Source organism: Ambystoma mexicanum, chromosome 1q (genome assembly GCF_040938575.1).
Source record: "Ambystoma mexicanum isolate Mex_15411 chromosome 1q, UKY_AmexF1_1, whole genome shotgun sequence".
NCBI lineage: Eukaryota > Metazoa > Chordata > Amphibia > Caudata > Ambystomatidae > Ambystoma > Ambystoma mexicanum.
Window position 1 is genome coordinate 697,435,640 of NC_090922.1, and position 13,749 is coordinate 697,449,388.

Here is a 13,749-nt window from a genome sequence, read left to right on the forward strand (position 1 = left end):
TAAAAGCAAGGAAAGACTTGGGAAAGCCATAAAAAGAAAGCCGGTGAGCCCAGGGAAAGTGTTCGGACACCGAAGCACTGTCGGGCAGTGTAACGATTGTGCACTTTCTATGCATTACCGAGACATGTATTTCGCTATCCCTGCTTCCTTTTTTACCTCTGCTACTTCTTTTTTGCACACCCTTCATTCTGTTGGCAGGGTGGGACTGCCATTCTTTTTGGTTCTTAGTTTACCTCCATTCCTATTTCTGTCTCTTCTGATTCTTCCTTCTTTAGAATATTCCTTGGCTGCTTTCTCTAAACCTTACTCATTGACGTTTTTAATTGTTTATAGTCTCCCTGGCCCTGTTACCACTTTTTGTTATGACATGAACGCTTTATTATTGGTTATCTTGCCCTGCCCCACCCCGCTCTTACTTTTAGGAGATTTCAATATACATATTTCTTCTAGTCACTTCTCTCCATTTCTTGCTATTCTTGATTCTGTTACGATTCTGGTCTCTGCGGAGGCGTTGGGGCACTACGTTTGGAGCCCTCCCTCGACTTGGCTCCAGTGTGTCGGCTATCTTCCCCAGCTGCTGCGGTGTAGGCTGTTCTGGATTCTGGTCTTGCCCCTGGGAGAAGATGAGAGGCAATGAGAATGGCGTGGGTGTATTGCAAATTCCCTCGACCCTTTCGTGCCAAAATGTAGTGCGCAAGAGTTTTCCCATGGAAGCTCACCTGTTGTTTTGTAATGCTGAGCTCTCCGTCCTTCTTCCTTCAGCAGAGGAGCGTAGAGTTGGACCTAATTGCTTCACTGGTCCGAGGAAGTGGCGATCCAGACCGGCTGCGACCAATCCACTTGGAAGGTAAGTCTTTTGTTATGATTATTGTTAGTTTATTATTATTTCTTTGGCAGTGAGTCTTTTGCCTTGGTTGTAAATAATAAAATAATTCTTGCAATGTCTCTTCTGTTCCCAATAGGTGTGAAGATGGTTGATCGGAATCGTGGAGTGGTTCCGGGGATTCTCTAGGATGATGGAGCTCTCAAATCAGCAGGTAAGTTGGCCGTTATAATGGAGTTCTAAACTCAGGTATGGAACGGCCAAGTTTTGGTTATTTTTAAGATTTCTAACCTGTTGTGTTCTTTTACCTTGCAGGAGCGGTCTGGCGGCGTGGAGCACAGTCTGGATGCTCGAAGGCCGTTGTGCGGCCCCGGATGAAGATACGGCGAAGATGAAGAAAAGAAGAGGAGCTCCCGCGTCGCTGGACGTTTGGATCGGGTGAGGAAAAACTCTGACTCCGATGGCGATGGAAAGCAGGTAGGGTGTACGCACAGTGATGGAGCGGCTGGAATCGGGTAAGGTGGGCCTTCAGCGATGGAGAGGCTGGGATAAGGTAAGATGCGCCTACAGCGATGGAGCGGCTGAAATCAGGTAAGGTGCGCCTTCAGCGATGGAGAGGCTGGAATAATGTAAGATGGGCCTTCAGCGATGGAGTGGCTGAAATCAGGTAAATTGCGCCTTCCGCGATGGAGTTGCAGGCTTCAGGTAAGGTGGTCTTCAGAGGTGGAGTAATACGAACCGAGCTGAGGAACAGCGGTAAGCGTCACGTTGCAAAGCAGAATAACGTGAAGCGGGGGCATGTGGTTGAGCTGGCCTTAAATAGGCTGGCTCTGGCCCCTCCCTTTGACCCCGCCTTGTGGCTCCACCTTGCCCCTCCCAGGGATTCTTGCACGTGCCTCCCAATGATGTTCTATGGCCACGCCCGGCCCTTATGCACGTGCCTTAGGCACAGAGTGTGCAAAGCACACTTTTCTATGAGCCTGGTGCCAGAGGTGCCAGGATTGGGTCCATCTGGACCCTGAGGTTGCGGAAGGCCTGGGCCCTTGCCCAAAGGCCATGACAGATTTGTATTATCGGTCTGCTCTTCCCAACCCTTCATCCCATGTATCGGGGTCGTGTCTGGATCTTATTTGCGTCACCATTATCTACCTCTTCTGTTGCTGCTCAACCTATCTACTCCTCTGATCATCTTCTTTCTGTCTATTTTCCCTCTCCTCTACCTCGTCTATCACAGCCCGATGATTCTATCTATTCTCGTTGAGACATTCGTGCTTGCAATAGTTCTCTTTTCACCTCATCTTGTTTTGCCAGTCTCCCTTTTTTCCTCTTTGTTTGCTACTCTAACGGCTGATGAAGTGGCCATTGACATCTCTTCTCTTGATTCACTATATCCAGTTTCTTCCTTTACCCCTTCCCGGAAGTCTCCTCAGCCGTGGATGACTTCTCATCTTCGCTCTATGCGTGGAGCTCTTCTTCATCTTAAAAGATGTTGGCGCAAAACCTTGCTCACCTCAGATCTTTCATCATTTTCATCCTACTATGCACTATATGACGAGGCTCTTCTGGTAGCAAAACGGTTGTACTATTCTGTTCTTTTATGTGCTCAAGCTGCCCATCCCCAGGGCTTGGTTCAAACACTTTCTCGTCTTCTCTCCTTTTCCACCTGAATGTTCTCTTAATTCTGCTTTAACCGCTTCGACTTTGCTTCTTAATTTTCCTCACAAGTGGCCACTCTTTGAGCTGCTATTGTTAAATCTTCTTTCTTTATCTTTTTCCTCCTCTGCACTCTGTACGTCCATTCCAACCATTTTGTCATTCTCAACTATTTCTAACTCTGATACCTTGTCTATTCTGGCCCGTGCCTACCCTACAGCCTCTCCTTCTGACCTTATTCCTTCCTCACTAATACCAAAAGTCTATCCCTCGCTGATTTCTCATCTAACTGCTCTACTCAATTTTTCTCTTATATCTACTTGTCCCTCGTCCTTCATGCATGCCATAATGCTTCCTATTCTAAAAAAGCCATTGCTAGATCCTTCTCTACCGGGGAACTTTCACACAATTCCGCTTCTTCCTTTTCTTTTTAAGTGTGAAGTTGGCATCATGGAAGGAGACACAGACAACCGATTCAATGTAAGGATTGTGTAAGGCCTAACTTTCCCTATGCTAAGGTGCTATGTCCCTGCCTAAAGAAACTAAGGCTAGTCTGTGTCAGGAAGTTCAATTTACAGTCTTTCTGTATCCAAAACCTATGCTTGCCCTCAGAACTAACATTAAAACAATGTGTAGGGTTGTCAACCATAATACATTAAATAGTGTTCCAAAAGTAAAGTTCAGAGCTATTTCCAGCTAATTCTTATTCTTTAGCTTCACCTCCTCAAATATCAACAAGTTCACCACAATGTTCAAGTTATCTTCTCTTGGGTTGAAGGTTATATAGTTCCACACCTTTTTAAATGCCAGGATACCCTTCCCCAAGTTCAATGCAGTTTCATGGTAGCAAGTTTCAGGATTCCCTTCCCCAAGTTCAATATAAAAGAAGTATCTTGAAGCGTTGTCGTTAAGTTAAGTTCCAACAATTCTTCACATCTCAAATAAAATACAAAAAAATACAAACTAAAGCCTTAGACAGCGGGACTGGGACCCACAGTACGAACTTGGGGAAGACCAAAAAGGGTCTGGGTCCCAGAGTACTGATTTGGGGGAAGCAAAGCCCGAGAGAGGTCAGGGGAGAATAGGAGAAACCCTTACCTTGTGAACTTTGCAAAAGTCTGAGACTGACATCCAAAGGAAGCAATGGCCAAGAGAGGGCAAGGGGAGAGAAGAATACTCCTCACCTCCTGAAATTGTGAAGCTATTACAAGTGTGCAAACAGCCCTGGCAGGAGAGTATACCAGGTAAAAGTCAAGTGTGTGTAAAACTGCATAAGAGAATCCCAAGGAAACCCCATGCCCCCAGGATTTTGACTTCCATGACATTTACAGAGGGAGATAGCTTTTTAGATCCTGGCAGGAGAGCGTATACCAGGTGAAGAGCAGATCTGGGATTTACACCCATAAAGCACCATTAGAGTAACTAGGGAAAGACTCAACCTCCCATGTGCTGAAAGAGAAAGAAAGAGAGAGATTGTTTTATAAAATCCTGGCAGTAGAGTATACCAGGTGAAGAGCAGATCTGGGTTTCTGGTTCATAGGGAGTGGTACAAGAAAACCTGTGAGCAGAACATGCCAGGTGTTTTGTGAGTTTGGGACTCGCACTCAAATGGTGCTTCTATGAAAGGAGAATTCTAAGGAAGATAAATGATCTTGAGAATTGAACTTTATTGAATGCGAGATCCTGGGGAAGGGGGCCATATCCCCTGGAGTGAGTTGCAGTACAGGAGTAGAGAGCTAGATCAGCCGAATTTAGTTTGTTTTGAACTTTTGCTTTGGATGGAAAAACTCCTGGGGAAGGGAGCCCTCTCCATTGAAACTGTGAACATTGACCATTTGGAACTTTTGTGTTGGATTTAAACATTTGTGTGCTTCAAGAAGCAGAGAAAGTTCCCTTTGCACCGTAGAGTTCATTTTTAGAGTGTGAGGGTGAGGATAGGATTTGTGACACAGGACGTACGTTTATTTTGGACATCTTGTAACTGGACAGACCCTTAGTTTTAGAGTTAGCGAAATACCTCCTACAGTAGGGAAAGCGAGGCATTTACCAACCCCCCCCCTTTTTTTTAAATAAAAATTTGTAACCACAATCTTGACTCCTCTGTTGTCCGCGTCTCATTCCTGGCTCTTCACAGAGGGCCCTAGATTAGAGGGTTGCGGATAAGGTGACACTGGCAACATTGTTAAATCATCAGGCGAAACCCTGGAGGTAGTGTTTGGTGAGAATTTGTTGAAGTGAGTGGTTGTGTGATAACGATGGGGAGATCACATTGGGTAATAGGCGGGGATAGCTTTTCATGTAAATGTTGTACAGCAACCACTGCATGGGACTGTGGCGTTTGTTTAGGTTTTTCACAGAATTCTGCATGTCAGCTCTATAATACAAAAATAAACGTCACCCAATGAACGTCTCCTAACAAAATAAATGACCCGATTATGGTTCGCACTTGTCACCTGTCAAGAGCCTAAGCTGAACAATACAATACAAATACTAAATGGAATTGGAAGCATTCAAAGTTTGTAAGGTATATTCAGAGCCATGTTTTTCTTTTAGAGAAATAGCAAAACATTTTATTATATTGGAACATGCTGTCACATGCAGACTTTTTCAATAATGCAGTATTTGTAAATCAGACCTGCATATCTAGATGTTTATTTTGTTGACATTTTATTGGAAAGAATTGGCTCTTGATTTGAAACATTTTACTGTCAGTTTCCAAAACACACGCAGATTTGTAAATGGGTTGAAATTGCAATGTAATTAAAATTTTAAAATCTAGCTTTTTTCATAACTTGTTTTTTAATGGGCATACACCATTTAAAATGACTTTTTTGCTGTTTGCATTTGTGCAGGTTTTGCCTTTTTTCCCATCTTATTGCTCAATGTGAACTAAGAGTCTCAGCCTTAATTGACGACGGAGGGGCAGTTTTAATTAACAAAGCAGGTCATTTACTTAGAAACGCATAGAATAACGGGTGAGTCCAAAAATCAAACGCATACAATATATGTAGACACAGTAGTCACACAACTAGGGTAATGATGAGATTGTAACAAACCAGTTCCCTCTAGATTTTGATGGTGGAAGAATGGGGAGTCCCATAGTTATTGGACGGTAGGACACAGCTTGAAACCAGCCAATGGCATAATTTCAGAATAGAGCGGTATAGGAGTGTAAGGGAGCACCCCCAGATGTGAAGGCAGTACTGAGATGTTTGGTCAAGTTGAAGGATCCAGGTTTACGGATTTGGGAGTAGTAGATGTACATCTGGGCGTTCGGTTAAATAGGGGATGTTACACAGTAGGTGGAAAAGCTCTAATGCTTGATGGACACTTCCCATTTTCTCATGAGTGGTTAGAGGTTAATGTCACGAAAGGTTAGTTCTCTCAGTAATGTTGGCAAGTCATATCAAATATGGTCATATATGCTTCATAGTCAAGTTCAGATATTCCGTTTTTACAAAGCTTCATTTTTATTTTTAAGTTTGTTTAGACGTTTGTTTAGACATATAAATGAAACATAGCATAGTCGAGGATGAATGACAATATGCCTTAAAAGTATGAATCCATAAACACTGTGTAGTAGAAGTACAGTGTAATGATGTTACAAAAATAACGAAATCATTTTGAGTTAAACGTTCAATGAAGGTACAAGCCATGACATCCAGATCAACCCACCAACACTTTGGTAGGTTATTGGAATGCAACACTCATGTGCGATGTACCCGAAATATTATGTAAAGCTGGCCTGCAGAGACCACTAAAAGCTATCCCCTCATCAGTAAGAAGTTTTTTTTTTAACAACCTGGGTTTATTTAATAATTATTCTCCATCTTTCAGAAAATGGGATACCAAGCTTTTAGATATGGCAGGAACCTTATTAACCAGGGATGTAATCTTCTCAATGGCTATGAAATCCTAAACTTTGACCCACCAATAGGCTTCTGCTGGGCATATTTTGTAGTTTTCCTGCATTTTGCAAGTGATCAGCATTCAATAGATGTGTGATCCAGGTTGCTGTGGGGCCTCACAATGAATAAATCCCCTCCTTATCGCCCAGCATGATCACTGATGGGCCTACGTAGATCTGTCTGACCACTGCCCCTCACCCCCAACATGTGATCCAGGATGATCTTCTGATAAGTTTGGGTCTTGGGACATGTCTATCACATGTGGCCTAAGTCACCAATGTATCCACACTTCCTCCTGCAATTGAGTGATGAATTGGTAGATATTATGGCGTGTCTGCGGGGGATGGGGACATGACACATACCATCTAAAATATTTCTTATATATACAGTGCGCAATGTATTTGCATTTGAAGGCTTGATGTGCCCCTCCCATTCAGGGCAAAATTTCTTCAGAGATAGAAACCCCTCCCCGCCCCCTTCTTCGTGTTCCATCATAGTCCTGAAAGTCAAGTCTGAGTGTCTGTTGGCTGGGGTTGATGTTGTATTCTCTATGGCTGGAAGATGTTTCCCTTTGTTTCCTGCAGATGATGGCAACTCTAAGCCCATTGTAATTCTATTACCAGGTGCTATGATTTCCTCATGAAAACACCAGTGTAGCAGTTGGGCAGAAATGCTCTTGACACCCCTTGTTGTGATTTCCATTCAATAAATCTGAGCAATTTCCCTGCGGAAAGATGTTGTACATTAAGTGCTGTAAAGTAGTCAGCTGGAGACAAACGAGGTATAAACAGTTGTTTATTTTTCACAACTCACTCTTGCCACGTTATCATTAAGGCAAACCGATGATGACTTGGGGTTCCTTTCCCCTCAATTGAACTTAACTCACAGTTCCTTGATTTGCTTGCATGTTAATAACCCAAACTGGTCTGATTTAGCAAATGTTCAAAATAGTCCAGTACAAACCAAGGCGGCTGCGGGCTTTCACTCCTTCAAGCCTGACTGCCGGCTGTGGAAACAAAACGAAATAAACAGGTGCCAATCTTCACGCCTCTGAATGCTTTCTCTCCGGCCGTCACTTTTCTCTTCTGGACTGCTGCCTTGAGGCTTGGACGAGGTAGGGCGTCTTTCTGTGCTTTTTCCGCTCCTTCCTAGTAAGCCGAACGATACTCTCCGCTGGTCTCACTCCATTTGGGTGCTGCGTGGTCTGCCACGCTGTGCTCCTGAAAGATAAGACCCCTTCTGAATCTTAGCGCCGACACCCTCAGTGGGGCGGCACGGTGACAACCCTTGTTGCTCCCAAAGCCCCCCCCCAGCTTTCATTCCACATTCCGTCTCTCACTCCTGCCCAGCTACCCTCCTCCCAAAGCAGCCCAACCCCCCCTCCAACCAAAGGATAGGCAGAGACCAGTAGGATGAGTGGGAGAAAAATTGCCACAGAAAACTTTATTACACATAAAGTCAGGAGTTAGCTTACAGGTGTTCCGTTCACGCTCAGGATTTTCTACTCTGAGAGCAAGCAACTTTCCCCCCCGCCCCTCCGGGTCCTTGGGGGACCCGACGCGGGCGCCCAGTCCCTTCCTCAGCAGTCCCTCTCTACCCTTTGGCCATTACTTTATTTTGCAATTTTTCTTTTTATTTTCTTTCCCCAACGCTATTTAAGTGCAATTGTATTCCATGCTTTACTTTCTTTCCATTCTCCATTTCCGCTTAGGCTCCTTCTAAAGGATGCGTTCCGGTCTCCTTTCCCCTTTTTGCTCCCTTTCCCCTGGATTCCTTCTTCCCGCTTCCCCAGGTTGGCTTATTGATCTTAGTTAACTTTCCCTCCCCAAACAGGTCTTCCTCCAGCCCATCATGCCAGGGAGCCCCTCTACCCCCCTTCGGTCAAGACCCCGATCAGCCCTAGCTCTCCCTGCCGCCTTAGCTATCCCATCCCCTCCGGCCCCCATCGCGCCCTCCTGTTCTAGAGAACCCCATCCATCAAGCGCTACCTATCCCGCCGAGCCCAGCACCTTCTTATCCCCATCCTCTTCCCCTGCCTTTCGCTAAGGAGGGGTCCACCCCAACTAACCCCCCTGATCCTGCTGGCCCCTACCCCCCGCACTCCCAGGCCTCCCCCTCCCCCAGTTTCTTTAGATCTCTTTAAGCTGCCAATCGCAAAGGGCCCCCCTTCTCTTGAGCCGCCCCTATCATCCCCCAATCTCCCAGGGGCCCCCCTTCCCCTCAGTTACCAACGTACTTGCCGGAGCCCTGTTTACAGTGCAAACTTTTCAATTCACCCTCCCCCCCCTTGCTGACTTCATTGTTACTTTCCAATTTTCAGTTTCCAACGATGCACTTCCCATTTCCCCCACCCACTTTTGGAGTTGGAAAGGTCTTCCAAGCCCCCTAACCCTCCCCATTAACGTGGGCCTCCCCTGAGTCTAATACTCCTGGGCGCCGTACTTGATAAACTGATGGCTGTGCAGTTCCCCTTGTGGTCTCCGCGAGTACTTTCTAACGGGAACACCAGGTAACATCCGCTGGGCTTGTCCACCAAAGACCAGTCGCTGCGACCAGTGTCACCGCCAAGACTCACAGCGGGCCACCGGCCGTAGTGAGTTCCCCCTCATGCACCTGGTCGCCTTAGCTCAGGAATCCCCAGTTAAACTATCAATGCGCCTTTCACCCCTTTCACTCCGTCCGCAACAGGCAGACAGGCCCTCCGGCTAACAACCGGTGGCGTGATGACTTGTGTTGCAGCCTTCCCCCGCTGGAGCTCCTCCTGACTGTTTGTAGCTTACATGGGCACCCCTGCAGGAGGGCCAACTGACCTGGCAGCGGCGTGCCGAAAGAGGTCTTCCCTTGACCGTTCCGTTCCATAACTGGAGGCCCCCCTCCCAGATTTAGGAGGGAGGGAGCGTTTCGGGCCTCTAAAGGCTTCCTTCCTTTGCAAAACCCAAATCGACACTCACCCCTCCCCCCCCCACCGCTGTTCAATTGCAGCCCATCCCCTGCAGAGCATCCTTTAGGTTGTACACGATCAACCTTACCCCCCACTTCGGATAAATGAACTCTGTCCTCCCCGAAGCAACCCGCAGTTTTCGAACTAATTGAAACCCATCCAGGGCCCCTGCTGATTAGGAATTTCTCCAGTTTGACAAACCATGCCAACAACGATAAGTAATGCACTTTTGTAAAATCTTTTTGTTTTCTGACCCTTATTGTTGTCTACATTCCCATCTAGTAATGATTGCTGATAAAATTGGGTTCCGGCTGAGCCCTTGTGCCCCTTAAAAGAGAATTGTCCTGTGGGCCCCATACTTTCGATTGTTCGTGCCTTGTCCTCCCTTGCGGCTGCCCCTTCTATTGACGGTCCGGATTGACCCCCCTTCTCCTAGTCACTAATCCCCCACCTGCTTGTGTTCCCATCGCAAGCCGGGGTCGCTCTCCATGCTTTTCCTAAACCTTAGGTCGTTCCTCAGCCAAAACATGCCCCCCCACTTTCTGTGTTCCTCCACCACGCATTCTCTGTAGTGTTGAAGGGCTGGCCCCTGGTCGTGATCCTTCTCCATTATTGTCTGCTCCATGACTCTGAATGCTGCCAACCAGTTCTGCAGGTTTTCATCAGGCCTCACCCTTTTTTTGCATGCCATCTGGATGCTACCCACACCCTTACTTCTTTGGCCCCTCTGCTGGGATTTACCTATTTTGCCTTCCGCGCCCCCCACCCTCGCAACCCTGCCTTCAAACGTAACCGCATGCAGTGCAGTGCCTGATGTGTCTCCCTGCATGACCCCATTGAACATGCATTAACTCAAGATGCACTACCCCAAACCTCCCTTGCCACGTGGCTAAATCACTATTATTGCACCGCACACCACCCGGTAATCGGGACCCCTAGCCATCCTATTTTGTTACCGACCCCACCAAGGGAACAAGGAAAAACACACCTGAAAACGAATGCCATGGAGGAAAACATACCGACGGGCCACGGAAGCAGTCGCCCGTACAACTCCATCCCTTTGCATTGCCGCCTCTTATATAGGGCTGCCTGCCCCAATAATTCAAGTGCCCCACCCCCCTGCCGCTCCATGCGATCCGCCCCCCCCCAATTCACCCTAAGTGTAGCTAACTCCATAAAGCTTCCCATGGCCCCCGCTCAATTTCAAATGTCGTGTTTTTTTTTTTTTTTTTTTTTTTTTTTTTTTTGGTGAGGGCAATCGTGCTTACTCCCGTGCCCGAAACTGAACTCCTGCTCACGAACCAAATCTCGACATACCCGAAGCTCTACTCGCTGTGCCACTTGACCGACTTGAGTTAAAAGCATTACTTGCTGGGTGCTCTGGGCCCACCATCCTGAGGCTTAAACAAAACTACATATCCCGCTACCACCAACATCAGTAGTCTGTCTTCACGGCGCACCACTCGCACGATGCAAAGTTAAATTAAACGTGACACGCCTCGGCCCCTCTAATGTATCGGCACGGTGGCCGTACCACAACTCCACCTTTGCTAACAGTGCTTTTAAGATTATCCATTATACAAGGCAACCCCCTATAAACATGTGGGCAGGCGCAACATTCACAACTCCAACCTTTCCACCAAGAAAATACCCCTCGCCCATTCTCGGCCCGTGGCGCCCCACAAACCGCACAAACAACAAACAGCTCCGCCTTGCCAGGAGCCCAGCGCTCCTCAGTCCAGATCAGAAGATGAATAGTTATGGTAGCTTGACCCGCGCTGTTGGCATCCCACTTCTAAAGCCTGTGGCGCAGGCTGCGCCTGTGCCACTCTATTGCTTGCCCCTCCCAGAGTGGGGGGTTCTGCCCTTGCGCCCTGACCAAATGCTCTATTTTCCCACCGCTAGTCATGCAAAACCGTGCGGCGCTACGCTCTCATGGGCATCTGTAGGCGTACCCAATTTGCCGATTGTTGAAGCCCCACTGTTCTCTTCCTGTAGCTGTTGTTGGTCGATCTTACCCTTGAACCCTGTGAACATAGTTCAAACTCCCACATTAAGAGACACTGGTCTGTAGTGAAAAAGACAAGATTGTGCAGTGCGCGTCCTTGATGAATCATTAGGGAGATTTTTTTTTTTTTTTTTGGTACGACACGCCGGCACGTAACGGCCCCTTGCAATCTTTGGCCGGGCGTTCCCCACAGGCTTGAATGTACCTTCTATTGTAGGCAAACATCAGACTCTACCTCTGCCCCACTGTCCTCCACTGCTATCTCCCTCCTTCTTGCGCTCGTCCCTACCGCCCTTCCTGTAATGGTGTTGAGCCCGCCCCTATTCGGGGTCTGTCACCACTATTGTCTGTGCCAACGCGTTTCCCCACACCCGCGGTAGTAAAGCAGATCCCCTACCCTTGACCACTAAAAAGAGCATTTATTATTATTATTATTTTTTTTTGATGACCCCCTTGCCCCCCTTTTACCCCGGCCCACGCCCCAAAGCGAGCGAGTGTTGTTGCCAGCGACCATTACCATTCGTGCCCGCTGCGAACCTCCTTTTGTGTCTGTGAAAGCGTGCCAAATGACCCTCTTGGAATGCCCTACGAGCGTGTTGCGCTCCACTTGGCAACCTGGGATTCCAAACCTTCCATTGCAATGCCGTTGCCCCGGTCAGATACCCAATGGACCCCGGTGCCCACACCATCACCCCATTAGCCTTGCCACCCCATGGTGCCCCTTGCATGCTGCTGTTTACATATAAAGAAATGCAAAACACCTTCCCCATCATCAAAACCGGGCCCAAGAATAATTGTATTCTGGGACATGTGGTCCCAGTAGGTAACGCGGGTGAACCAAACAACAAAACATTGCCTGCAGTGCTCTATGATTTAAAGCATGGCATCCAGGAAACCTCACTGGTTTCATTAGTCACTTTTCAAATATCTCCGAGGCGTTTTGAAGCTGCATTTATTCAAGGCCTTCCTTGAAGCCAACGTTACGGAAAAAACCCTACGTAAACCTACCTTATTTATAACGCACTTGTTTCTTCCTGTAGATGTAGTTTAGGAGGGAACTGTGCCAGGGGGGGGTGGGGGGGTTCGCCCTGGGCACCAAGTTGGCTGGAACCGCCCTGGAGTAATCACCGTGCCAAATATCCCAGATGCCTGATTTCGATGCCGTCATGGCTAATGCTGAACGGCCAACACTAGGCACACCGTGTTTTCCCTACCCCTACTTATTTCTGCTGTTTTCCGTGCCCCATCTTCGTAACCCACCCTACTTACTGCCCTCTGCCTGTATACGAGCCCCCCTTTGGTATATGCATCCCATGCGGGTAGAAAAACAGGGCGACCATCACGGACCGGTGACATTCCATTATGGAATTGCCATGGTTGAACCTGCCTTATAATTATGCTATTCCTGATGCCGGAGTCAGCACTGTAACCTCCCTGCCCGTCAATGTGCCGCCCCATGCCAATTCCCGTAACGGGACCCATCTAACATGCTCCCTCACCGCCCCAAGAAGCCTGATTACTACCTCCGAAAATTGCAGACATCCGCTTCCCTTTGTAGTGCCATGGCAAATCGATTCAAATAGCAGCTTCTGCCCATTATTCCCCACCCTAAGGATGTGTTATTATATAGCGCATTGATCCAAAGCGCTTTGCGGAGCACATATTTACATGCAATATCGCCCAAACCGAAATTGGCACTCATTTATTGACCTCAGAAGGATGAACGGCTAAGTTGGCATCTATTTTAATAGAGGCGGCCTAGTTACACCGATGTCACATGAAAATGAATTATAGGCTGCAAAGGGCACGTTGTTTCCGAAATATCTCGCTTCTGAGCCTGTAGAAACTAAGCCGCACAGAAGCTGTACCTAACCATGCGATTCCAACCTGCCCATATGAGTCGTGACGAGAGAGCCTTCTACCTGGAAGGGACATTCACGAAAACGCCTGACCCATAGAAGTCAGGCCGGTAACTTGCCTGTGTAAATGTGACGTTTCTATACCTTGTTGCACTGCCTACCAACCACGTGCATCCAGCAGGGAAAGGCCTACTCCCCCCCAACTGCCCGACTACCAAAGCGATCCAGGACGCCTACCATTACCTCGAGTCCCCACCCCTATCCCTGACTTACCCCCCTTCCCTCGGACCCTATTCCGATAGCCGTATGTGGGACCTACTGAAGTACACTGGCAACAAGGTGCCGTGAATTGCACCCTCAAGGCACGTTTTGTAATAAGCATGCGCGCATGCATTTCCCCCATCACCCATGATAGGCATTTGTCTATTGAAAAGAACATGCTTGTAAGCAGTTCTGTATGCATTGCCCGGCACGCGGGCCCATCCTTTTCCTTTGCTGCATCCTGCCTGCCACTTCTTTGTCTCCCAGCGATCCCCCTCCCCATATCCACTCTCCAT

The 13,749-nt window shown here is 47.6% G+C and overlaps 1 protein-coding gene across 3 annotated transcripts in view; it reads left to right on the top strand.

Annotated features, from left to right (window-relative positions):
- The window catches only part of FIRRM (FIGNL1 interacting regulator of recombination and mitosis), a 1,502,596-nt gene that overhangs the window by 530,278 nt on the left and 958,569 nt on the right, over positions 1-13,749 (top strand). The gene's annotated exons all lie outside the window — the stretch shown is intronic.